The following is a 25,236-nucleotide window of genomic DNA, read 5'->3' as shown; positions in this document are numbered from 1 at the left end:
TTTGTTCTTTGACACTTAATAGATTTATTATTTCAGATATGAGAGCTGCCAACTCAAGCCAATATTACTCTTTACATGTTAAAAAAAAAAAAAAAAAAGCCCTAATTTATCTCAAATTAATTTTACCACATACCACAACCTCATTTCTGCAATGCGTCATCAATTCACACTTTCATATGTGTGAAGCTGTAATATGTTTGGGAACGGACTACCATCAGTGTCATGTTTTTTCAGCTGGTTCTGGAGTTATCCTTAGATAATCACTGATACTGCACCTTGTTGCATCTGTCCAAAACACCACTGTGATGCCCAAGCTCACGTGATTTGGAATCCATAGGTCGATACATGGGTCTAACGAGTGCCGACTGATAATGTACACAATTCGTTAGTGTTTGCATTTATAGGCTGCAATGTCTTTTTTCCGTTATTGAGATCGCTTGTGTGAATGAGTTTTCCTCCTCTCCTGCTATTTCTAATAAGTAGCAGATGCCCACTTTATAGAAGTAGATGTACAATAAAAAAAACCATAATAAAAGACGCCATCAACAACAAGCAAGCAAATTCTTGCAGATTGTTCAAGCACTGCACATGTTTACCCTTGACAATCACTGGCCATGTTTCCTGTGTAAAAGGCCTTTTACCCTCCATGTCAATTTGGCGTAACTGCGGCAGTCACGCGTCACCACTACAGCCGTATCGACAATGACTGGCAGCCACACAGGAGCAGTGTGAGGTAAGGAACGCTCATTTTGTTATTCTTATGCAGAAGATGCCTATAGACTACAGCAATGTAAGTGCTGCCATTTCCAGCCTGTGGGGCTGCTCATTCGACAGCTTTAAACCTAGGTCCCATGTTATCCGGTTACTCATAAATGCCCTTTAAAGCCGCCCACACAAATACATAGTCTCCACCTGATCATGACATACTGCGCCTGTACTTCTTCAGGTTACCATCGCCATTATGTTCAGCGATGTTTTGGTGCTAAACATGGTAATGTAGAAATCCCCCTGAATAAGGAAGGAACTTGTTGATTCACCACAACACAAGTACATTCTGTGGTGATTTACGTCTCTGGCCTTCCTGAGCGGACTCTATAACCAGAAGTACAAGCGAATGGCAGAAGATACTGTACATTCTGATAAAAATGAAGACTTCTGGGTGAAATCTCAGCAGGACATGGACGATAACCACACGAGGCTTAGGACTCTGTGTGCCAGGCTTGCTGAGATGAAAAGGAAGATGGCAGATTGTAGAAACTGTGCAGCTTCATTTACATCTATGAACTTGTGTGATCATTACTGAAATTACCACACATCAAAGTGGAGAGAAATGACATCCTTATCTGTGAGGACATATGTGCTTACCACCTTAGTAATATATCATTTTTTTTTTATTAATTGCAATATCGGTATTGATGCCATATAACACCCAGACTGCGCCAGCCCTCCTGAAGCTTCTGACCAACCAAGATGGCTCACGGTGGCCCAAGAAATGACGATTTGTTTAAATTTTGCACTTCAATGAGCAATTGAAAAGGACGCATCATCCAACGTAGCTTTACAATTAGAGATTTTTTTTCTTGGTGTAAAAACAGAAAATCTTTCAAGATGTCCGTTTCTTCTCCAGGTCACTGTCAAAAGTATCCGGCAGCAATTTTTCATTCTCGGTAGGATCCACTTCGGGATAAAAGTAAAATGACTGTTTTCTTACAAATGATTGTGGAAATTCGCAATACAGTAGGACAGTCCATGAGAATAAAGGCTTATACAGAAAAAGGTCCCAAGTACAAGATTCTCCTAATAACACCTACTTACCCCAATAGGACATACGGACAAGGGTTGTGGTGAGAAAGCAAATCTCTACAAAGAGGTGCTCAATTGTAAAACTCTCTGCTTCTCTCCATCTACGCCTCTCTCCCAAAGGGCTTTGTGACCTACACTATCCCATTTTCCCCTATCTACCTACTACCTTCACTGTTCTCTTAAGACCACATGCCAGGTTTGGGGCTCTTCACTGCCTCTACTTTCCAGTCCGCTACCCCCTCATTTTTGGTAATAAAGAAGCTTGAAATTATGGCAAACAATTATGGCACCAAGTAAGCCAACCAAAAGCTGATGCAAACTTAGACTTGTGTCTAAAGATATCCAAAAATATCATCCAAGAAGAGCCACAGATAAATGTGGTGAGTTTATCAGTCTTAGGCTACTTTCACACTAGCGTCGGATTTGGCCTGTCGCAGTGCTTCGGGCCGAGATTCAGACGCTAGCGTTTGATGTGCTGCACAACAGAGGCAGCGGATGCATTTCTCCGGCGCATCCGCTGCCCCATTGTGAGGTGCGGGGAGGTGGGGGGCGGAGTTTCGGCCGCGCATGTGTGGTCGGAAAAAGCGGTCTGTCGGCAGCAAAAAACGTTACATTTAACATTTTTTGCTCCCGGCGGTCCACCACAACACGGCGCAACCGTCGCACGACGGTTGCGACGTGTCGCAATGCGTCGGTAATGTTACTCTATGGGGCAAAAACGCATCCTGCAAACAACTTTGCAGGATGCGTTTTTTCCCCAAACGACGCATTGTGACGTATTGAAAACAACGCTAGTGTGAAAGTAGCCTTAAAGGGGGTTGTGCAGCGCCGGTGTTCTCGGAGTGTGACATGACTTGATGCGTCGTGTGCAAGGTGCAGTCAATGATCAGGCGCTCGTCAACTGCAGCTCATCTCTACTTCATCAGGTCACACATCAGTTCTGACCAAATAGTAAAAGGCTGCAGCTGACGAGCGACCGCTCATCGGCTGCAGTGTGAGCACAACAAGTCACGTCACTCTTTGGGAACAGCAGCACCAACATCACTGGAGTGGCACCTCTTCAGGGCGTCAGTATACACGGTTCTTATTCTCTAGAGTCCTGAAATGATTAAGCTGAGGCTGTCCTGTGGTGGAGAATATCTTTAAGGATGTATTATGGGTCTTAAGATTACACTGCAGAGGATTAGTAACTTGCCCCGTGGTATATACATGCAGCAGTAATTGCAGAAATTCCTATGCATCCTCCCAAGTGGCTCGCGACAGCGCTATTCCACAGTCATTGCCTGTACAGACTTCAGCACGGGTGTAGGGCGAGTAACGCCGCACGCCCTGTGGACCGCAGAGAGGCTGGAAGCCCCGCTGCCTCTCTCACAGGGAGCACTGCAAGTTTCGATGGGAACCCGGTGCTAAATCATCAGTGGGAACATTTCCAGAAACAATTTAGGCCTCCAGATGAGGCCAGTTAAACAGCATGTGGAGCAGTGGTCCCCAACTCCAGGCCTCGAGGGCCGCCAACAGTGCAGGTTTTCAGGATTTCCTTAGTATTGCACAGGGGTTGGAATCATCACCTGTGCAGATGATCACATTACCACCGATGCAATACTAAAGAAATCCTGAAAACATGCACTGTTGGCGGCCCTCGAGGCCTGGAGTTGGGGACCCCTGATGTGGAGTATCGTTTAACTATCTTAAAGGTGAATTTTGCTGTTATTGCCCACTAAACTTTACATGAATAACGCTAATTGCGATGAGACTTTTTTTAATTATTTTAAATGTCCTTTACTTTTTTTTTTTAACTGTAAATTAAGTAATAGAAAGGAAGTGACAAAACAAAGATCTCTCTGCCGACAACAACAAGTAGCACATGCACATGATAAGATAATACAATTCTTTCTCCAATTCATCATCCAAGATTCTGATCAACGTAAACCAATACTCAACTATACATGGCCACATGTATATGCAGTCACATTATTTCTCATTATTAAATCAGATGTAGTTTTGTCCTTTTGCAAAGTGTACAAGGCAAGAAACCAAAGCAATCAAGATGGAAAATCCTTGCTTACATTTTTACTCTTATTCCATCAAATAATACCTTAATATTTTTTTTTAAAAAAAGCTTAGATATGTGCTAAGATTTTAGATCAGGAATGCTCGCCTCTGAATTTTGTAGGACAAGATTCACTTCCACTAAATATTGTAAATGAAGAAAATGGGTTTTAATTTTTTGGGTTTGTTTGGGTGGGTTCCACTCAAACTAAGAATATATCATTACAGTAAATTTGCTGCAAACATTTCTGCAATTGTTCCATTCATGTGAATGGACTTGCAGGAAAGAAAAAATGCACATGCTGCGTAAACAACACCGTTCAGATGTATGGAAATAACTTTTAATCACTGAAATGTCTACAACAAATTGACCATGTGTGAGATTCACCTCCTAGCTGACTAAGTGGTGGATGGCATCACAACAAAAGATAACCTGTGCCACTCCACAAGTCTCTCTAGCACCCTGCTTTTTGACTATTTCACATAGCATACTAATATTCCTGCAAGAGAATTAAATGGGTCATCTAGATCCTCTCATTTTGGGAGCAAAGTGGTACTGCTGGCATTGCAACAAGAGGTGCTTGCCAGGTCTGGCGCATGGTCAGCAGGTATAGTGGTGGTGGCCACTGCTGCTAGGTCAACAGCCCCTCTCACATCCAAATGCGGACCTGACAGGTGAAGGATAGCCCCTCTAAATGCCCATAGTGATAAAGAGTATGCACTGCCAGGCAGGATGGCATAACTCTGTTGGTCTACACTGTACCTGCTTTCTATGGTCAGAATGTGATCTATGACAATCACAGACTCATCTTTTAAGAAAACATGAGTTCCTGAATTGCTTGCAATGTAATATCATAAGGGGATACAATAGTAATCAATGGTGGCTTCCAATTCCAAACAGATAATGAAAAGATGCTGCAAGTCTGACAAAGGCGAGTAGATGTGCACGAGGACAAATAACCCTCACAGCGTTCTACATTTGCATCCTCCGGTGTATCGGAGCGTATATTCCTGTGGTCGACAGCCATTTACATTTCACGTACCTTTCAGTTAGACTGGAACCATCTCCTGAAATGTGGGTCTAAAATCGTAGAAACTGATAAATCTGTACATTATTTCCTGGAAAGAAAAACAAAAAAAAGTTAATGAAATACAATGTTGTAAACCTGAAACTGACAATCTAGTAGTAAATGTAGTATGCATGTCTTATGAACTGGGTAAAGATCCCTTCACTTCTAGGCCTCATTCAGGAGTCTGTTTCTCACATATGTGCTAGATCTGTGGTCTTCACAGGTAGAACATGTATCCATTGTATTCTATGGAACTGTTCACATGTCCATGTGTTTGGGGAATTTGTGTCAGAAACAAAATCCTAAAGTTTGCTATGAGATCAGTTCTGTGTCCATTGAAATGTAATGATAGAAGTCTCCTTGAGCAGGAGGAAAAAACATTGCAACTTTTTACAGGACAATGAACCAGTACACAAAGTGCAAAGTTCTGTAGTTAAGGATTAAAAGATACTCAGGTTTTTACCACCGGATTTGAGAGCAGCATAATGTAGGGTCAGAGACCCTAATTCCAGAGATATGTCACTTTCTGGGCTGCTTAATTATTTATAAAATTATCGTTTTATCAGCATGAGATCACAAGCGGACTAGTAAACATGTAAAGCTAGTAAAACTGCCATGTAGTCCTCCATATTCGTGAGCTGCGTATAATTCCGCCCCCACTAGTAATTGCTGGCTTTCTGCCTATGCACAGTGTACACCTCCAGTCAGGGGTGGAGGTGGGGTTATAAAGAGCTCAGCATTCAGGGGACTGGTTAGCTCTTCAGGAGATAAAAGCTTCAGTCAAAACTGCAGCAAGCAGCCCAGTAAGTGTCACTGGGCAGAGAGGCATTGCTGGAGCAATGGAGTGCAAGTAAAGCGGAATCTATGAGGTTTACCTAGAGAAAGCTAATGGGGTTAAATACTATATTAATAGAAAACCTCTATATACAACTGGTTGGACACATATATGGCTGAATGTGAACCAAGCCTTAGAGACCTCAACCGATTGCCATACTGTTTATTAGTCTCCTGTAATTTGGACATCTACCATGTGCCTTATTTTATGTCTCATTAAAGGGGTATTCCCATCTTACCTGTTTATGGCAGAACGTCACATATTAATATAATGAGTGCCCAGTGACCGCCATTTGCCAATTCTGGGCTAAGATAAACCCCTATGCTTTAGCATTGTACGCTGTACAGCAATGTGTGCATATAGCTTTTTTGGAAAATCTATTTGCGAAGTTCATGTTTTTAAAAAACATAATGCAAAACGTAAGGCTGGATTCACACATTGGTGACATGGCTGCAGACTTTCACAATAGATTAGATTGTGATCAAATGTGCTAGCAAGCCTGGACCAAAATCCACATCTAAAATCCGCAAGTAAAATACAAAGATTTAGGCTGATTCCACCCTGTTATATTTTAAGGCCGTATAAATTGGAGCATGATTGCGACACAGTGCACGGACTGTCCGGCGGCCCTCCAGACCGGAGTGTGATCACTTCATGTATTTCTATGTCGCTGTCACACTCAGGTAGTAAGAGCCGACGGCCAGTCCGTGCCCTGGGTTCCACTCTCGCTCCGATTTATACGGCCGTCTGAGTGCGCCATTACTGCATGTAAATTTAGCCCAATCACTGGTCTTCTATCGCCAAATGCTGAAAATCAATTCATTCATTCCTCGCGTCAGTCAATATGGCCTCCTCTATGGCTGAAACAAGTTTTCCCATGCCGCCTGTCGAGAGTCCTGAGCGCCAAATCTTCTCTAGTTATCATTCCAGGACCACTCCATAGTCTAATCCCCGACAGGTCTGGAGAATTTATCTGCACTCTGATCGTCGAGTGCGCGGCGCTTGTCAATTATTCCACTGTAGTGTGGAGATAATAGACAAGTACATTAGGAGGGCAGGAAAAACAATCACTTCCCCGGAGAAGAAACGCACACTTTTTTCTTTATTCGGCAAACAGATGAAAATAAATATATTCAGCCGGCTGGAGGACAGAAATAGAACACAAACAGTACACGCTTTCCTCAAGCTCGGCATCCAGCAGAGGACGGCGAGCGCCACACTCCACTCACTCTCTGCATAGAAAAAGCAGGAGGATAAACAGAAAGTCAATATTGAAAGAAAAACATTTATGTGTAGATCCCCAGATAGCGATAATCGACGGGACGGGAAAATGTACATAGGTTCACTTTATATGTATGTATTCTGCAGAGATAACAATACTCGTAAATGGTGTGCCAGGAGAGGTTTCCCAGCGGCCAGGTTGTGAGAAAGAGGCAGCAGATCGGACGAGTCCATAATGGGGTTCTCCTCTCGTCACATCCTCCGGCACCTAGCCATGGCTTGTTTGGCACTGGCCACCATCTTGGTCAGATGAATTAGGTAAAAGTTATTACTAAAAGTATTCAGCCACTTCCCACATACTTGTGAGCCCACCTGTATATAGAATTCCTGTATTATCATCATCATCGCTGAATGTCAGTGGTGACAGCGATACCACAAGGATGGGCCATCATGTTTGTGCACACTAGTAGTGCCATCATTTATGGCACATGTACAAGTGTATATCTTCTTACAGACCTGTGTGAGGCTCCGTTCACACACAGCGCTTTACTGAGTAATACCCTGGGGTTTCTGAAAAAAAACAGGACTACAATAGAAAACCCAGCCGACAAAGCCACTGGCTATTCTGAGGCACACGGAGTCAGTTTGGACGCCGTCTTACAATGTCAGCCGTATTCAGACATGCAGAAAAAAAAAATCATCCATGTTTTTCTGCACGTCTGAAAAAGATGACCAGTGCCAGGATGGAGGCCAGTGCCCGAAGTGATTCCATACCCCTCATAATAATAATAATTAATAATAATTTTTATTTATATAGCGCCAACATATTCCGCAGCGCTTTACAAATTATAGAGGGGACTTGCACAGACAATAGACATTACAGCATAACAGGAATACAGTTCAAAACAGATACCAGGAGGAATGAGGGCCCTGCTCGCAAGCTTACAAACTATGGGGAAAAGGGGAGACACGAGAGGTGGATGGTAACAAATGCTATAGTTATTCGGACCAGCCATAGTGTAAGGCTCGGGTGTTCATGTAAAGCTGCATGAACCAGTTACCTGCCTAAGTATGTAACAGTACAGACACAGAGGGCTATTAACTGCATAAAGTGAATGAGAACAATTTTTTTTTTTTTTTTAAATAGGCCACACAGGGATCCTTACATTAATGCATTGAGGCGGTAGGCCAGTCTGAACAAATGAGTTTTTAGGGCACGCTTAAAACTGTGGGGATTGGGGATTAATCGCATTAACCTAGGTAGTGCATTCCAAAGAATCGGCGCAGCACGTGTAAAGTCTTGGAAACGGGAGTGGGAGGTTCTGATTATTGAGGATGCTAACCTGAGGTCATTAGCGGAGCGGAGGGCACGGGTAGGGTGGTAGACCGAGACCAGAGAGGAGATGTAGGGTGGTGCTGAGCCATGGAGTGCTTTGTGGATGAGGGTAGTAGTTTTGTACTGGATTCTGGAGTGGATGGGTAACCAGTGTAATGACTGGCACAAGGTAGAGGCATCGGTGTACCGATTGGTGAGGAATATGATCCTGGCAGCAGCATTCAGGACAGATTGGTGCGGGGAGAGTTTGGTAAGAGGGAGGCCGATTAGTAGAGAGTTACAATAGTCCAGACGAGAATGAATAAGTGAAACAGTAAGGGTACCGTCACACTATACGATTTACCTACGATCACGACCAGCGATATGACCTGGCCGTGATCGTAGGTAAATCGTAGTGTGGTCGCTGGGGAGCTGTCACACAGACAGCTCTCCAGCGACCAACGATGCCGAGGTCCCTGGGTAACCAGGGTAAACATCGGGTAACTAAGCGCAGGGCCGCGCTTAGTAACCCGATGTTTACCCTGGTTACAAGCGTAAAACTAAAAAAAAAAAAAAACAGCACATACTTACATTCTGGTGTCCGTCAGGTCCCTTGCAGTCTCTGCTTCCCGCACTGTGACTGCCGGCCGTAAAGTGAAAGTGAAAGCACAGCCGCTGTGCTGTGCTTTCACTTTACGGCCGGCAGTCACAGTGCTGGAAGCAGACGGCAAGGGACCTGACGGACACCAGAATGTAAGTATGTGCGGTTTTTTTTTTTTTTAGTTTTACGCTTGTAACCAGGGTAAACATCGGGTTACTAAGCGCGGCCCTGCGCTTAGTTACCCGATGTTTACCCTGGTTACAAGCGAACGCATCGCTGGATCGCATCGCTAGATCGGTGTCACACACACCGATCTAGCGATGACAGCGGGAGATCCAGCGATGAAAGAAAGTTCCATACGATCTGCTACGACGTACGATTCTCAGCAGGATCCCTGATCGCTGCTGCGTGTCAGACACAGCGATATCGTAACGATATCGCTGGAACGTCACGAATCGTACCGTCGTAGCGATCGAAATGGTATAGTGTGACGGTACCCTAAGAGTTTTTGCAGAGTTGAAAGTAAGAAAAGGGCGAATTCTAGAAATGTTTTTGAGATGCAGATAAGAAGAGTGAGCCAGTGATCGGATGTGGGGGGTGAATGAAAGGTCAGAATCAAGGATGACCCCAAGGCAGCGGGCATGTTGCTTTGGAGTAATGGTGGAACCGCACACGGAGATGGCAATGTCAGGCAAAGGTAGGTTAGTAGAGGGAGAGAACACGAGGAGTTCAGTTTTTGACAGGTTTAGTTTCAGATAGAGGGAGGACATGATGTTAGAGACAGCGGTAAGACAATCACTGGTGTTTTCTAATAAGGCAGGCGAGATATCAGGAGCAGAAGTGTATAATTGGGTGTCATCAGCATAGAGATGGTACTGGAAACCAAATCTACTGATTGTTTGTCCAATAGGGGCAGTATACAAAGAGAAGAGAAGGGGGCCTAGGACTGATCCTTGAGGAACCCCAACAGTAAGGGGAAGGTGAGAGGAGGAGGAACCAGCAAAACATACAGTGAAGGATCGGTCAGAGAGATAGGAGAACCAGGAGAGAACGGTGTCCTTGAGGCCGATGGAGCGAAGCATAGTGAGGAGGAGCTGATGATCCACAGTATCGAATGCTGCAGAGAGATCCAAGAGAATAAGCATGGAGTAGTGACCATTAGATTTAGCTGTTAGTAGGTCATTAGAGACTTTAGTGAGGGCAGTTTCAGTAGAGTGTAAAGAGCGGAAGCCAGATTGAAGAGGGTCTAATAGTTAATAGTGAGCGGCTCTATCGGGGGTCTCAATCGGAATCTGTGGAATTTCATGGATTCTGATAAATCTTACATTGGAATCCATGGGAAAAAAAAAAAAAAGGATTACGACAAACCCCAAAGTAGCGCTCAGTTTTTGCAGAAAAAAATGAAAAACAAACCAGGATGTTACTGTACCAGCAAAGTGACAGATTTCTAAACCTCATGCATAGGCTGCTGATTTTTTCTTTGCAGATGAGCAGTTTAAAATCTGCAGAATGTCACATTTTTCAGCCATTCAAATGAATGAAAAAAATGCATAAAAAATGCACGTATTTTACGCATTTTTCCTGCCAAGAGAGGCGATTTACTTTTTTAGAAAAGTCTGCTACAAATTCTTACTGTGTGCAGGTACTCCAAGTAAAGGAACCTAGCGTAAGGTGACAATATACCTAACAAATCCAAAGACATACTGATAGGGAATTTAGATTGTGAGCCCCATCGGGGACAGTGATGATAATGTGTGCAAAATGTAAAGCGCTGCGGAATATGTTAGCGCTATATAAAAATAAAGATTATTATTATTATTAAATGCACACTGCGCAGGTAAGTTCACGTTCACACCGGCCATTAGACATTCTGTTTGTCTGCAACTAAAAGAATTCATGTAAATCATAGATCCGCTACATAACTGAAGGAAGCATTGATTATTATGGGGCCCATCATTGACCCCTTGCTTCCGTCTGCATCAGTTAAACAACTACCATAATTCTCATGTCTATTCTTAAAAACAAGATGGCAGAGCGGCCCTGGGGCAAAACCAGACGCCGGTTCCTTTTCACATACAAGGAAAACGGTTCTAGTTTTATCAGTGGATTTGGTTCACGTTTCAGGAGTTTTTTCGAATGAGAAAAAAAAAAAAGTTTCTCTACTTTCTCCAACCTAAAAGTAGGGGGAAACGATCAGCACAAGGAGGGCACCCGGGTGTAGTCATTTTTTTTTATTATTTTTAGGGGCCCATAGCCTTGAATTGCACTGCTCCATCCACACACAAAAAAAAAATATATCAATACATAATCGGTCAGGCAAAAATCCCCAGAGCACACGAGTATAATCTGGTATAGTCTGTCTGTGAAAAACACGGATAGAAGTCGTACGCGGGGAAAAATCATTGTGAATGAGCCCCTAGGCCAAGTTCACACACACGGATTTTCAGTCGCTGTGACAAAAGGAGCGCCCCGGACTAATAACCACAGTACGACATTTCCACAGCTGATGGTGAAGTATATATGTTCTGGGGTTACACAGCAGATACATACAATGTATAGGATCAGGTCAGAGAGCCACAGCCATGCTTTACCAGCCGACATACAGACACAGAACAGGTAGCCAAGGTAACAGAATAAGAGCCGCGAGGTAAACACTAGAACGTTACGTAAGAGCCGGGATCCAAGTCGTGAGCGAGGAGGACACAGGAAGAACCTTCACGACACCAGCCATAGCCATGCCTATAACCAGACTAACAGGATTTACTGACAGATGAAGGGGGGAAACGACCATATGGCAGGAGGAGACTTCATTAAGCGTTTGTTAATTTTGCTCCCAAAGAAGCAATATCTAATTCCCTAGCTAGAGAAGGCCACTTTACGTAATCATGTATCAATTGTGCTGGAAGCAAAAAATGAGACCATTGGTGGCTTTTAATATATGGCCAATTATCAGCTGTTTTAAGCCTTCATGGCAGCCAAAAGATCGGATTCACTCATTTTCACAACCAGAAAATACAAAAAAGCAGCTCGTTTCTTCCTGGCATTTTGATTGTGATGAGTATTAAAATACTAAAATAAAAATAAATGCACTATGTCAATTTCAGCATTTTTACTGTAGTTTTTCCCCAGTGATCTAAAAGGTTTAGCATTAAGAAACACATGGAACAGAAAACCTCAAAAATGCAACCAAAATGTGATGCAATATCCGGCCACATCCTGCATGTATCGTGCATTAAAAAAAGCAACAAAAGTAGTATGTGAACAGGCTCTAAGAGCAAATGTAAATGATAAATGCAGGAGGGTGCAAGTCCCCGGACCAATTCCCAGAATAACAATATATGTATATATTATTCTGGGATTTGTTCCTGGGACCTCTGATCTGCGGTCCGGGGACTTGCACCCTCCTGCACATGGGACTAGAGCCGCTATATTTCCATTAATACATAGAAGTAACGGTCATCCCTTTACATTCATTTAGTACATCAAAAGTTGGGAAACAAAGTAGGCAAAATGTGACTAGGGCCTGATTCCCAGCTGTGGTGCCCACTGGGAGCACATTTCCCCCCTTATCCCTGCAGTATCCCCACAATAACACTTTCACGGCCGGCTTCCTTGCAGAGGCGGCAGCCGGGCCAGGATGCAGACCAGTCGTTATACAGCAGTTCTGCCTGGCGGCCAGCACCAGCCTCATGGCTCCAGTAGCAGCATCATATGCTGATGGGACGACAACCTACCTTTTATGACTGTTTGTCAGCCGGGCTCCACTTATGCCTAGCATGGGAGAAACGCTCCATCTTCATTGCTAGCATCTTTATTACAGACCCTGGCAGGGAGACTGAGCTAAGAAGCAGATTGAGGGGGAGAAGCTAAGAGGATTGGCGCAGAGTTGGGCTGAATGCAGCCACACACCGGTTACAGCTCCATAGGGATGTATTCACACACCATCCTGCTGGCAGGGCTTCTGCCTCCCAGTGCACACATATATGCCTGCTCACTCTGGACACTGATTAATTAATGATACATAAAATAAAAGAAATGCTCCTTCCGCTCTGAGCTAATGTGCCAGTGTGCCTGAGCTGATTGGGAGGCATGGGCGCCACCTCTGACATCTGCCTCCAGATTCCCATTACAGGCACTGGAGGAAGGGCTGGGGGTGGGGAGGAGGCACCAGAGAGCTGCTGCTGTCTTATGTAATCAGGCCAGCCCCACAGCAAACAAGTTGGTAAATGCAGCTCACATACACCAAGGGGCTGGGAGCACTTTACACCGTTTTCCGCCCATTAAATATGTTACAAAGGCTGGACTACAGAGCGGATGCCATGTACTGCAATCTTCTGCCAGGCGAAAGTGAAAATGTATCTACCAGGAAGTAATATCTGTAGAATGCTCTATGGGAAAAGAAGAAACAAATATATTATTTACAGAACATGTTCACACAGGGCAGAAATCTCCATCACCGTAAGCCCACTGCTTACATTTTGAGGAGGCCATATCTCCAGCAGGTGCGCTGATTTCTGAGATATGAGTGAATCCACAAGCGGCGTATAAATTAACCCCAAGGTTAGGTTCCCACGATGAGGTGTATGGTCGCTGCACAAGAACGCAGCATTTTACCATTCCAGCAACGTAGATGGGATTAATAGACTCGTGCCCACTAAAGCAGAAATGGACCTGCAGTGCAATTCAGAAATCCACAGCAGAGACGGACCCGCAGTGCAATTCAGAAATCCACAGCAGAGACGGACCCGCAGTGCAATTCAGAAATCCACAGCAGAGACGGACCCGCAGTGCAATTCAGAAATCCGCAGCAGACGGACCCGCACTGCAATTCAGAAATCTGCAGCAGAGACGGACCCACAGTGCAATTCAGAAATCTGCAGCAGAGATGGACCCGCAGTGCAATTCAGAAATCCACAGCAGAGATGGACCCACAGTGCAATGTAGAAATCCACAGCAGAGAGACCTACAGTGAAATTCAGAAATCCACAGCAGAGACGGACCCGCAGTGCAATTCAGAAATCCGCAGCAGAGACGGACCCGCAGTGCAATTCAGAAATCCACAGTAGAGATGGACCCGCAGTGCAATTCAGAAATCCGCAGCAGACAAACCCGCAGTGCAATTCAGAAATCTGCAGCAGAGACGGACCCGCAGTGCAATTCAGAAATCCACAGCAGAGACGGACATGCAGTGCAATTCAGAAATCCGCAGCAGAGATGGACCCGCAGTGCAATTCAGAAATCCGCAGCAGAGATGGACTCGTAGTGCAATTCAGAAATCTGCAGCAGAAACAGACCCGCAGCAGAGATGGACCCGCAGTGCAATTCAGAAATCCGCAGCAGAAAAGGACCCACAGTGCAATTAAGATATCCACAGCAGAGACAGACTCGCAGTGCAATGTAGAAATCCACAGCAGAGAGAGACCCACAGTGCAATTCAGAAATCCACAGCAGAGACGGACCCGCAGTGCAATTCAGAAATCCGCAGCAGAGATGGACTCGTAGTGCAATTCAGAAATCTGCAGCAGAAACAGACCCGCAGCAGAGATGGACCCGCAGTGCAATTCAGAAATCCGCAGCAGAAAAGGACCCACAGTGCAATTAAGATATCCACAGCAGAGACAGACCCGCAGTGCAATGTAGAAATCCACAGCAGAGAGAGACCCACAGTGCAATTCAGAAATCCACAGCAGAGACGGACCCGCAGTGCAATTCAGAAATCCTCAGCAGAGATGGACCCGCAGTGCAATTCAGAAATCCGCAGCAGAGATGGACCCGCAGTGCAATTCAGAAATCCGCAGCAGAGATGGACCCGCAGTGCAATTCAGAAATCCGCAGCAGAGACGGACATGTAGTGCAATTCAGAAATCCGCAGCAGAGATGGACCCGCATTGCAATTCAGAAATCCGCCGCAGAGATGGACCTGTAGTGCAATTCAGAAATCTGCAGCAGAAACGGACCCGCAGCAGAGATGGACCCGCAGTGCAATTCAGAAATCCACAGCAGAAAAGGACCCACAGTGCAATTCAGAAATCCGCAGCAGAAATGGACCTGCGGTGCAATTCAGAAATCCGCAGCAGAAACGGACCAGCAGTGCAATTCAGAAATCCGCAGCAGAGACGGACCCGCAGTGCAATTCAGAAATCCACAGCAGACACGGACCGGCAGTACAATTCAGAAATCCAAAGATCACTTTTTCTTGCAGGCACGCAGAGTATTATACGTGCATTGTCCCCCATATAATAATTGCATTAAATGTTTAAAATCCGTAGATAGAAAACAACTGCAATCCACACATGACTGCATCAATAACGTTTTGTCAAAGCCAAATACCATGAAGTATCAAAACCAAAGCAGCTTTATTGAAAACATGACATACCAAAAAGAGACAAATACTGCAAAGTCACAATCCTGCTTTAAAAACGAAAACGCACAATGGAAACAAACACAAGTAACCTAATTTAGCCAATAGCTGCAGAAAATCTGCAACATTAAAACAGATCTCCATGACTTTCAGTTGTATCACTTTTTACCATCATTGTTTGGAAACATGCACCCAGCATCTTTTTCAGGCGAATTCCACCCAGAAAACTCCTGAAAAAGCGCCCCATAAAATGACCATAATGCACAGCAATGTCAAACAACATTGCTATGCGATTGTTCTGTCTTATGTCACCTGATCCAGGGTTCAGAAATCTGCAGTGTTTAAAAGTAGTGACATGCTTATTCTTCAGTGGCTTTGTTTGGAAGATCTCTATTCCTGAAATTAGAAAACAAAAGCTGCCAAAAAAACACCAACGAAACGGTCAGGAAAACAACCGCTGGCGAAGCTGCGTCAGGAAAACAACCGCTGGCGAAGCTGTGCCAGGAAAACAACCGCTGGCGAAGCTGTGCCAGGAAAACAATCGCAGGCGAAGCTACGTCAGGAAAACAACCTCTGGCAAAGCTGCGTCAGGAAAACAACCGCTGGCGAAGCTGCGTCAGGAAAACAACCGCTGGCGAAGCTGTGCCAGGAAAACAACCGCTGGCGAAGCTGCGTCAGGAAAACAACCCCTGGCGAAGCTGCGTCAGGAAAACAACCGCAGGCGAAGCTGCGTCAGGAAAACAACCGCTGGCGAAGCTGTGCCAGGAAAACAACCGCTGGCGAAGCTGCGTCAGGAAAACAACCCCTGGCGAAGCTGCGTCAGGAAAACAACCGCAGGCGAAGCTGCGTCAGGAAAACAACCGCTGGCGAAGCTGCGTCAGGAAAACAACATGGCATTTTCCTTAAAGCGATAATGCTTGGGAAAACTTAGAGGCTGCATCGGCGTCTAAAAGATGCCATGTGTTCAAAACCTACCTATGTATAAACACGGAGGATTCTGAAGATCCTCCTTGCAAACAATCAATGAACAGCAGTGAACAGAGCATTTCAGGGGCTTACATTAGTAAGTCTGTTTTTTTCTTGCAAACTCTTGGTTTGCAAAAACACACGTACATGTGAACAGGTCCATAGTCGTATGAGGAGTACATGTTTTATCCATGAAAACTACGAGCAGAAAACATGCGTTACATATGGTGGTCTGAATCAGGTATATTTCCATGTTGAATTTTCACTGCGGACCAAATGTGGAAATCCTATACACACCACTACAATATCATTGCATGGTGGCTCAGTGGTTAGCACCTGGGTCCAAATCGCTGCAAGGACAACATCTGCGTGGAGTTTGTATGTTCTCCCCATATTTGGTGGGTTTCCTCTGGATTCACTGGTTTAGATTGTGAGCCCCATTGGGGACAGTAATAATGTCTGTAAAGCGCTGCAGAATATGATGGCGCTATATAAGCACATCATAATATCAAATTGTAAAAATGACACCGGAAAACTGTACAGATAATCTGTAAATATTAAAAGGCTGACTGTCACTTCCAAACAGAAATCGGGTGTGAATAGGTGCTTATTAAGAGTAGCCATCTCTATATATATCCAACAAATAAAGTAGCACTCTGTAGCGCTATAGCATGTAAACATGAAAAATATGAAATCTGAATTGCATTACTGCTCTGGAAAATTAGAAAAATTGAGAATACTTTGTGCATGAATTGGCCAATTCATATGTACCCAGCAGCCACGATAAGGCGATTCTTGTTGCTGGGAACCTGCCTATGGGAATCTTCTCTTGGGCTAGAGCCTTCATTCATATGGGAACGTAGTATCAAATGTCATATACAGTATATCACATTTGCATGCTATAGCGCTACCGCATGCCATTTTATTTGAAGATTTCAAGATTTCAAATTAGTGACCGAACTTCCTCCATCCTACAATACACTAATTCTATTTTTTTGCCCATTGTATGCAGTAGTTATGCTTAGCAAAACAATAGTTACCCATCTTTATCTGACGACCTAATCCAACACCCCCAAAGTGTCAAATTCATTGGCTAGAAAGTGCAGCGAGTGGTAATCCTTATCTGAAGGACACACATGAAAGAGCTTCAGAAAGAATGTAAAAAAGGTTTTCCAAAATGTAAAAACATGAAGATGGCAGTGGATGAGCCGTACGGATCCTGTGCACATAACGCACTTCATTCACACAGACTTGTTACTTTCATCATCCAGCTCATCACGGATAATTTCTCCCTCCTCCAAATTATGACCGAGTGTGATCTGGTGAGACTGGTGCGAGTGACACTGCAGCCACGATGTGCTCCCAGCACCATTTATTCCCACTGACCTGTTGGTCATAAAGGTAAACACCCTGTATAATAATATGCATCAATTAGAAATTGGGTCAGGACATCCTAAACGTAGACAAAAATATAGAAAATGTCTTTTACTATAATAAAAAAATACTTGGGAATAAGTGTTTTCCTGTGCGATTCCTTTATCGTTTATTGAACTATAATTTGTGTAGGGCGCAAACAAGGTGTGCAAGAAACTGCAGCCAGGAGAGTAATGTCTGCCAAAGTGCGCACTTAAGGGGAATCTGCTGACGATTTAACAGTACGGTGAATCTTCTGGCCCAAATTTTCCACTAACTTATTTTTTTGCCCCATTTTCAGATATTTTACTGTAAGTCTGTCATTGCACAAAAGGCCATCCTTCATATCCAGATTACACAGGCCGTGCGGCCATCCTGGGTGCAGATCACGGATGTGATCGCTGTCCCCTACAGTATCAGGTGATCGGCAGCACATTCTCTGTATACACAATGCAATGTGCTGCCAATAGCGCACGGTCTTTTCTTCATGCACCGAAAAGATCCGAATCGCCAGCGTTTTTCTCGTTCTTCAGCTCATCACCGGCTGATTATCGATTTGTCTAAATGCACCATAATGCATCGGAGGGGGTCAATAGTCAGGGTGCATCCACACATCCGCATGAATGTCGATGTGCTGCCCCATTTTATCAGGCAGCACAAGGACCCACTGAGAGCCTTCAATTCTAGTCCTAAAAATTGTGTCAGAGTAGAACATGCTCCAAGTTTCATCCATCTCATTCTATGGGTCTGAGAAAACATCGTGTGTGAACGCACCCCAATGTGCTCCAGGGCGGTAACGCTATGGTCGCAGCTGGAGTCGTCAGTCAGTACACACTAAATATCATCAGAACCTTAAAAAGAACCCGTCAGACCATTTGTTGGCATGAAGTAGTGACAGACGGCTGATCACAGCGCTGTCACTCGTGTCTGAAGAGGTATCATTCGGTAAACCTTTAGCTTATCCGTAGAGGAACAGATCCAGGAGTCCAACGTACCCCATAAGAGGCAGGCTGCCCCCGGCTCCACCACCGCTGATCGCCAGCTTTCTTCCCATTCCTCTGTAGCCAGGCGGAGGGAGCCGGCACCTCACAACACTCGGACTTCTTGGTCACAGGCCCGACACGGCGCTAAAACTTATCTGTAAGTTTTACAAAACTAAAACATATATGCAGATAAGTGACAGAGTGCGGAGATCGTCTGTCACTACTTCACGCGGTCAGGGTTGTCAGACAGGGTCCCTTTAAGAGGATGCTGAGAATACATTTACTAGCTACAACAAACGACATCAAGAAATGACACACAAACACACCGGTCTACTTACCAGGAGAAAACAATGACTTTCTATCAACTCCGCAACCTCTCCCTGCTCCTTAACAAACAAATAAGAGGGTGTGAATGTGGTATTCACACCCAAGGGATGCTACATTAAAACGGCCAGGTTATTACAAAGGTATCCAAATTGGAGGGTGTGCTCAGCGCCATGAATGTCTCACCCAGTCCTCATATTAGTATCATAGAGAGTTACTCAGAAACCAGTCTAATTCACCGCTGACCACAGGAAGTCGGCGGAGCCCAGCGCAAGAAGAGGGAGAAGCCTGGAGCTGGGCCAACACTGATAGCTTGTAATAAGCACATTAACCCATTGTGAAATAATGAAATACATAGCCAATATCTCCCCGACCACAGGGATAAGCAATGCATTACATCACAGCCCTTCAGGTGATATGGACAGCCCAACACTGCCCTACAGCATCCCAACAAGGACCACCACCACGTGTCCTCCAGATGTGACCACCTTCCCAAGTCCTCTACTTGACTGCATAAACCACAACCCTAATCAGATGGTGGCACAGATCTTCCGTGGCAACCACCGTGCGGAGTGCGAATACCCTGAGGATATGTTCACCGGGTGGTAAATACCGCTAACACAATGGTGCGGATAGGCTGAACGTGTCACCCTTGGCATCGCACCCACATAAACGGCCGTGCTGTGGATATGGTCGGTATACACCGCTCGTGTTATTGAGCACGAGGATTCCTAAATTCACACACACTACTTCTACTGTAAAATGTAGCAGATATTCTACCTAGAAAAAAAAAACCCGCACAGAAAACCTGCTACATGGGAACATACGCAAATACATTTGTTAGGGAAGCATCAACCTACTATGTCACATAGGTACAATCGCCCATAAGAACCCTTTTCACATGTTAAGGATTCTGTGCAGAAATCTCTGTGAATAGGGCATCTTCTATCATCCCACCCAAGCACACACTCCGGATGGCATCCGCGTGGAATAAAGAAGAGTTTAATCCCACTTATATTTGATGTTTTTTATAATACGAGACATAAAACGTTTCCATCGATGCATAACTAATGCTCAATCATCATTTACCGACAACCACACATGGAATTAGTGCTGCGGATTATGAGGTGTATGACAGCACCCATGAGGGAAATGCTCTAGACAAGTAAATAAGGCAGCACACTGCAGCGCTAAAACATGCAACCATGAAACACGAAAATTGAACTGCATTACTGCACTAGAAATATGAAAAATGAGAGTGTTTAGCGCATAAAAATGGCCAATTTTATGTGTACCTGGTAGCCCCTTTACGGCATCTCTCTTATACCAGGTCCTAAACTTGCCTTACCTCGTTGAGAATAAACGTCTCCATCTGAATGGGTACATGTGAAACCTCTTCCTAGACTAAAATTCTCTCTCTCTGTGGAGGGGTATTGGACCTGCTGTAATTAAAACACCTGTGACTAGGAGGCGGAGTGCACGATCAGAAGGCTAAAGAATACATTTCAAAAACCTGACCGGCACATCCAAACATAGACTCAGTGTGAACAGGTGCTGAACCTAGAGTCGCCAACTCGTATACAGTCAAGTAAATAAGGCAGCACACTGCAGCGCTAAAACATGCAACCATGAAACACGAAAATTGAACTGCATTACTGCACTGTCTAGAAATATGAAAAATGAGAGCGTTTAGCGCATAAAAATGGCCAATTTTATTCTCAGCGAGGTAAGGCAAGTTTAGGACCTGGTATAAGAGATGTCGTAAAGGGGCTACCAGGTACACATAAAATTGGCCATTTTTATGCGCTAAACGCTCTCATTTTTCATATTTCTAGTGCAGTAATGCAGTTCAAATTTCGTGTTTCATGGTTGCATGTTTTAGCGCTGCAGTGTGCTGCCTTGTTTACTTGACTGTATACGAGTTGGCGACTCTAGGTTCAGCACCTGTTCACACTGAGTCTATGTTTGGATGTGACAGTCAGGTTTTTGAAATGAAATGTTCTAGAACCGGCCCTGACATACCGTACCTACAGACCAATGTATGCCGCAGTAAAGGCATAGAACTTATTAACGGCTCTTAAGTCACCAACTTCACTCACTGTCATGTACAAAAAAAGTTTGAATTCACATCATAAAATCTGTGACCCGGTAATTTTGCGCATTTTAAAACGTGTTAATATCAGGGCTAAACGGTAGCTCTGGTCACGCGACAATCAGATCACAAGCTCATAGTATCAGTAATGCAAATAAGACCACATTACCGCACGGAACATGATGAGACATGACCGACACAAAACAATATCCAAATCTGCTGAATGGCTTGTTTTAAAACTGCAAGATACAAGGAACTACTACAGCGTGAAGTCAGGGATTTGTGGTAGCGTCTCATTTTGCAAGTCGGCAATTTTTTTATTTTTTTATTAGTGTGTTGGGTGCTGAGAATCTTAAATTGCACGTGACTCACAAAAAAAAAAGCTGTGCAACATTAAGGGCTTGTGCACACGTTGCAGATTTGGTGCGTTTTTGCCATGCAGATTTGTAGCATTCCTGATGCCAGCAAAGTGAATGAGAAATCTGATGCGTCATGCACAGTGCACACGCTGAGTATTTTTGACTTGCAGAAGAAATAAGGCAGTGGAAGTACTACAGAAGGCAAGTAAGGTTGATTTATTTATTTACAGGACAAACCTATAGAATAACCTATGGAAGAAAAAAAAAGGGAAATTTTGTAAAACATAGAATGTAAGAAAGTAAATCTTTGCTGGTGGAGAAGGAAAGCCCAGCAACCACCCTGGTTGGTGGTAAGTTCCATTAACTGTTTCTGTAAGGCCTCATTCAGACGCACACGGTTTTTCACGTACACAATAATAATCAATGGGCTTTTCACGGAACCATAGACTTGTATGGTCCTTTACATTCATCTGGCCAATAAACAGACACGTCTCTATGATTTTTTTCACGGTATATACGATTCGCAATAAAAACACGAACAAGTGAACAGCCCCACGACGATAACGGGTACATGTTCTATCCGAGAAAATCACACATAAAACGTGTGCATGAAGAACGGGTGTCTGAATGAGCCCAAGAATGAATGAGATCAATAAAAAGTGAAGATTGTTTTGTGATGTTGCAAATGCCTCCTAAACCTACAGAACCATCACATGTAGAATACCGGATAATGTTATTTTAAATATATGATACTATCAAAGAAAAAGAAAATCACTGCATATTCCTCTGCACAGTGCCACTCTCTGAATCTGGCTGATAACACTGCCCTTTCACCCAGTGATCCATGGCACAAGTAGCCTAGAAAAGACAAATTTCGTAATATCTGCCCAAAAATACAGAGGAAGCAGAGATCCCTCGTCATCGTATTCCAGCAAGCTCCGCACAAGTGGGTGAAAGCATTCAGCGTGGTTACAGGAGCTGTACAGGCGGATCCACAACACGCCGGCCAATATAGTAATAACCAAATATTAAGATCACTCACAACATCAAAAAACACACACTAAACATGAAAGAACTCTAAAGCTGTGCAACTATATCTATCTATACATACACACACACATATATATATATATATACTGTATATATACTGTATATATATATGTATATATATATATATATATATATATATATATATATATATATATATATATATATATATATATATATATATAATTGTCTAAGGGGTACTTCCGTCTTTCTGTCCTCAACTTCCGTTACGGAGATCCCGCGTCGCTGATTGGTCTCGGCAGCTGCCTGTCATGGCTGCCGTGACCAATCAGCGATGAGCACAGTCCGATTAGTCCCTCCCCTACAGTCAGTGCCCGCCGCCCGCTCCATACTCCCCGCAGTCAGTGTCCCTGCCGCCCGCTCCATACTCCCCGCAGTCAGTGTCCCTGCCGCCCGCTCCATACTCCCCGCAGTCAATGTCCCCGGCGCTCAGCTCCATACTCCCCGCAGTCAGTGTCCCCGGCGCTCCGCTCCATACTCCCCGCAGCCAGTGTCCCCGGCGCTCCGCTCCATACTCCCCGCAGTCAGTGTCCCCGGCGCTCCGCTCCATACTCCCCACAGTCAGTGTCCCCGCTGCCCGCTCCATACTCCCCGCAGTCAGCGTCCCCTCCATACTCCCCGCAGTCAGTGTCCCCGGCCCTCCGCTCCATACTCCCCGCAGTCAGTGTCCCCGCCGCCCGCTCCATACTCCCCTCCGGTCACCGCTCACACAGGGTTAATGCCAGCGGTAACGGACCGCGTTATGCGGCAGGTAATGAACTCCGTAACCGCTGCTAATAACCCTGTGTGACCAAGTTTTTACTATTGATGCTGCCTATGCAGCGTCAATAGTAAAAAGATCTAATGTTAAAAAAAAACAACAAAAAAAAAACGGCTATTCTCACCTTCCTTCGTCGGTCGATGCGCTCGCGTCGGCCGACATCTTCTGTTCCCAGAGATGCATTGCAAACTTACCCAGAAGACTTAGGGTACCGTCTCACAGTGGCACTTTTGTCGCTACGACGGTACGATTCGTGACGTTCCAGCGATATCCATACGATATCGCTGTGTCTGACACGCAGCGGCGATCAGGGATCCTGCTGAGAATCGTACATCGTAGCAGATCGTTTGGAACATTCTTTCGTCGCTGGATCTCCCGCTGTCATCGCTAGATCGGTGTGTGTGACAACGATCTAGCGATGCGTTCGCTTGTAACCAGGGTAAACATCGGGCTACTAAGCGCAGGGCCGCGCTTAGTAACCCGATGTTTACCCTGGTTACCAGCGTAAATGTAAAAAAAAAACCAAACACTACATACTTACATTCCGGTGTCTGTCCCTTGCCGTCTGCTTCCCGCACTCACCGACTGCCGGCCGTAAAGTGAAAGCAGAGCACAGCGGTGACGTCACCGCTGTGCTGTGCTTTCACTTTACGGCCGGCAGTCAGTGAGTGCGGGAAGCAGACGGCAAGGGACAGACACCGGAATGTAAGTATTTACTGTTTGTTTTTTTTTATGCTGGTAACCAGGGTAAACATCGGGTTACTAAGCACGGCCCTGCGCTTAGTAACCCGATGTTTACCCTGGTTACCCAGGGACCTCGGCATCGTTGGTCGCTGGAGAGCCGTCTGTGTGACAGCTCTCCAGCAACCACACAACGACTTACCAACGATCACGGCCAGGTCGTATCGCTGGTCGTGATCGTTGGTAAATTGTATAGTGTGACGGTACCCTTAGCGGTCTCGCGAGACCACTAAGTCATCTGGGTAATTTCGCAATGCATCCTGGGAACGGAAGATGGCAGCCGCATCACACAGCTTCACTGGATCCCAGGGGTGAGTATATACTCACTATTTTTTATTTTAATTATTATTATTTTTTTAACAGGGATATGGTGCACACACTGCTAAATACTGCGTGGGCAGTGTTATATACCTACGTGTCTGGGCAATATACTACGTGACTGGGCAATATACTACGTCACTGGGCAATATACTACGTGGCTGGGCAATATACTACGTGACTGGGCAATATACTACGTGACTGGGCAATATACTACGTGACTGGGCAATATACTACGTGACTGGGCAATATACTACGTGGGCTGTGCTATATACTACGTGGACATACATATTCTAGAATACCTGATGCGTTAGAATCGGGCCACCATCTAGTTTTATTTATAATAAGAAAGGAAGTACATCTGTAATAGGCCACCAAAATGTTTTGTATGTGTAATAACAAACATTAGGCTATGTTCCCACAATGAGGTTTTGATGTTGTAGATTTTCGGCACCTATTAGGCCATGTTCAGTATTTGGTCAGTATTTTACATCAGTATTTGTAAGCCAAAACCAGGAGTGGGTGATTAATATAGAAGTGGTGACGTGTTTCTATTATATTTTCCCTCCAATTGTTGCTCTCGTGATTTTGGCTTGCAAATACTGATGTAACATACTGACAATATACGGAACGTGTGAATGTGGCCGTAAGTAAATTATGGTAAGTTACTTTTCACTGCATTTTTTGATGCGTTCAGTTACATGCATTCTATTGTTACATGTGTTTTTTGTCTCTTGGAGGTCATGTTTTAAACAAAGATGCTTTGTTTTAGATATGTCCTGGTATTTGACTATGACAAGACTTTATTAACACAGTCAAGTGGATTATATGCGTTTCTTGTGCATTTCAGAGCTGAAAAAACAATAAAGGCCCCTTCACATTTAGCGACGCTGCAGCGATACCGACAACGATCCGGATCGCTGCAGCGTCGATGTTTGGTCGCTGGAGAGCTGTCAC

The 25,236-nt window shown here is 44.6% G+C and overlaps 1 protein-coding gene across 6 annotated transcripts in view; it reads right to left on the bottom strand.

The window, feature by feature from the left end:
- NCOA2 (nuclear receptor coactivator 2) overlaps positions 1–25,236 on the bottom strand; it is a 202,145-nt gene that overhangs the window by 80,762 nt on the left and 96,147 nt on the right. For 4 of the 6 annotated variants that reach the window (XM_069731453.1, XM_069731457.1, XM_069731450.1 and 1 more), the window contains exon 3: positions 4,896–4,971. The gene's annotated coding sequence lies outside the window, so the exon portion shown is untranslated. Of the gene's footprint in view, positions 1–4,895; positions 4,972–12,628; positions 13,029–25,236 lie in introns of those variants that run through there. The other 2 variants (XM_069731459.1, XM_069731456.1) reach the window with 2 other exon arrangements.

The sequence above is a fragment of the Ranitomeya imitator genome, chromosome 6 (assembly GCF_032444005.1).
Source record: "Ranitomeya imitator isolate aRanImi1 chromosome 6, aRanImi1.pri, whole genome shotgun sequence".
NCBI lineage: Eukaryota > Metazoa > Chordata > Amphibia > Anura > Dendrobatidae > Ranitomeya > Ranitomeya imitator.
Note: the sequence above shows the minus strand (reverse complement) of the source record. Positions and strands in the feature narration are given on the sequence as shown.